General features: G+C 41.9%; 1 non-coding gene across 1 annotated transcript; it reads left to right on the forward strand.

Moving 5' to 3' along the window:
- The first annotated feature begins 1,783 nt into the window (after positions 1-1,783).
- TRNAA-UGC (transfer RNA alanine (anticodon UGC)) lies at positions 1,784-1,856 on the forward strand. Its single transcript has one exon. It is a non-coding gene; the product is annotated as a tRNA-Ala (tRNA).
- Positions 1,857-3,082: the final 1,226 nt, after the last annotated feature.

The raw sequence follows: 3,082 nt of genomic DNA on the forward strand, positions 1-3,082 counted from the left end.
AACACATTTTAAAAGGTACGTCACTTTCAACAGAAAACTGCAGCACGTGCAGTAAATACAAGATAATAGCAAAAGAGAGAGAGAGAAACGGACAGAGAAAAAGGGAGGGGGAGAGTGAGAGGGCCTCAGGTGTCTCTTATAGGGAAACTAATCCTATCAGAGCCCCACCCTTATAATCTCATTTAACCTTAATTCCCTCCATAAAGGCCTCATCTCCAAATACAGTCACACTGAAAGAGTGCTCATTAAAAAAAAAAAACCCTAAGCACAGTTCACAAAAGAACCAAAAAAGGGAGGGGAAGGAATTCCCTGACTTGTTAAGTGGTTAAGACTCGTGGCTGTCACTGCCATGGGCCCAGGTTCAATCCCTGGTTGGGGAACTAAGATCCCAGAAGCCGTGCAGGACGCCCCTCCCCCCCCCCCAAAAAAGGGAGGGGAGGGGTAGATAAACATTAAAGAAAGTTTGCATTCACTAGGAGTAAAAAAAATGAAAGAAAGTATTCACACCATACACACTTTATTATCATAAACAGGAAGAGTAAAGATGCTGGATGACCTTTTCAGGGCTTCCTGAAACTGTCCTTGTGAAAACAGAGGTGGTGGGCTGTAATGTGTTATCTTTTTTTGAGGGCAACTTGGCAATATCTATTGAAAATCTTCCAGTAAAGCATACTCTTAGCGGTCAAGTTACACTTTTAGCAATTTATATGTTAGAGAGTATGCAAAATACATTAACACAAATACATATCACAGCACTGTTTCTCATGGTTAAAAACATCAGAAACAGTTTATCCATCTTTAAGAAACTGACTCAATAAATTCTTTTTGTACAAAGTACAAGGGAATGATGTGTATCCACAACTAAGGATAAGGGATAGAAGTATTTGTTGCTATAGAAAGTTTCCCCAATATATTAAGAGGGAGCAAATCCTGTGTTGCTCGAAATCATTCTAATGGAAAGACAGAGAGAGAGAGATCTATCTGTAACTATCTGTCTATCTATCTATCTACAAAAAGCAGTAGTTAGGAAAAGAAGGGAATGGATAAACTCTCTCTGGGAGAGCCTGCAGAGAGGAAATCAGACTACTGCAAAGATGAAGCCCCAGGGATTCACAGTGCTTTCAGAGAGAAAGAGACATGCTTGAAATAATCAAGATGGAACAGCCAGATGGCAGGTGGGATGAATTGGGAGATTGGGATTGACATATACACACTACTATGTATAAAATAGATAACTAATAAGAACCTGCTGTATAGCACAGGGAACTCCACTTCGTTGTACAGTAGAAACTAACACAACATTGTAAAACAACTATACCCCAATTAAAAAAAAAAAAAGATGGATCAGCCAGAAAGGTCTGAGGACCAGATGAATGAGAAGGACAGGAGCAGTTTAAGAAAGAAGCAGTAGTCAGCCCTATAAAATATAGCAGAAATCCAGTAAACTAAGGGCTGAAAACTTCCCTTAGATTTGGTCGAAGGGAGGAACACTGGTGAAGTTTTGGGAACAGTTTCAGTGGGGAGGTGGTGGTAGAGGTCTGATGGCAGTGGATCGTGGGAGGTGAGGGGGTACAGAAAGAACAGAGGCAGTGCTTGCCTGGGAAGGAGAAACGCAAGACAGCAGAATGGGGTGGGAGCAGCCAGGTCTCAGGAATTGGAGAAGTAGAGAGAATTTTTTGTTGTTGCTTGAGGAGCTGAGACTTAAGGCTGAGGGAAGAGGGGAGGGAGGGAAATAGTCAAAAGGAAGAGGAACTAATCAATGGAGAAAAGTTGTGTTGGGACTTCCCTGGTGGTCCAGTGGTTAAGACTCTGCACCTGCAATGCAGGGGGCACGGGTTCAATCCCTGATCGGGGAACTAAGATCCTGCAAGCTGCTCGGCACAACCCCCCTTCCCCCCCAAAAAAAGTTGTGGAGGCAGAGAAGGTGATGGGATAAAGATGAAGGTGAAGAGAAAATGAAGGAACAAACACATAACCTTTGCATGTTCTGTTGGACATTCATGCAGGTAAACAGGATGGGTGGAAATCCTGTCGATAAGTAACTGAAACTGAACCTTATTTTACATATAAACACTGAGCATTTTTCCATGTTTTAATTTATGCTGAAACTCCTAAGAGATATGATGATAAGATATGAGGGAACATTACTTTAGTTGAGATGTTGCCAAGTGGGGGACATCATTTCAAAAATCATAACACCTCCAAGCAATGCCACTCAGGTCATCTGAGTTGCCAATACACACGCTGCATCTGTTGTTGTGTCAAGGTGAATCTACAGGTGAGCAGGTAATTTGGCTACTTGTGTTTGACTTCAAGCAGAATCATGCCAGAACACTTACACAGTGAAGTACACATTCTTTTTTATTATAAATTACTTTGTTTTTATTTTTCCATCAATAGTCAGAACATTATGTTGATGTTTTAATATTATGCATCTAGAAAGGCAGTTCTTTTTGTTTGTTTGTTTTTGTTTTGTTTTGTTTTCTTTGCTTGTGGGATCTTAGTTCCCCAACCAGGGATTGTCCCTGGGGTCCCACCAGTGAAAGCGTGGAGTCCTAACCACTGGACTGCCAGGGAATTCCCTAGAAAGGCAATATTAAATAGGAGTTTCTCTCAGTATGGTACATGGAGAGGTATAAAACATCCATTATAAAAAGTGACCCCTGGGTTTGATAAAGTCAAGAACAACTTAGCCAGGAGAAAGAAAATGGCGTCTTTTTAAATAATTAATTAATTAATTAATTAATTTTTTGACTGTGCTGGCTCTTAGTTGCGGCATGTGGGCTTCTCTCTAGTTGTGGCACACGGGGCTCCAGGGCACATGGGCTCTGTAGTTTGCTTCACGCCGCTCAGTAGTTGTAGCACGCAGGCTTAGTTGCCCCGCGGCGTGTGGGCTCTTAGTTCCCCAACTAGGGATCAAACCAGTGTCCCCTGCATTGCAAGGTGGATTCTTTACCACTGGACCACCAGGGAAGTCCCGAACATAGTGACTTTCAAATGAATATTTTGGTAGATGCAGGGGGATATGAGACTGAAGTCAATGGAGGGAAAAGGAACTAAGGCATGAAATGTTATTGAATTT

This window comes from Balaenoptera acutorostrata, chromosome 19 (genome assembly GCF_949987535.1).
Source record: "Balaenoptera acutorostrata chromosome 19, mBalAcu1.1, whole genome shotgun sequence".
Lineage (NCBI taxonomy): Eukaryota > Metazoa > Chordata > Mammalia > Artiodactyla > Balaenopteridae > Balaenoptera > Balaenoptera acutorostrata.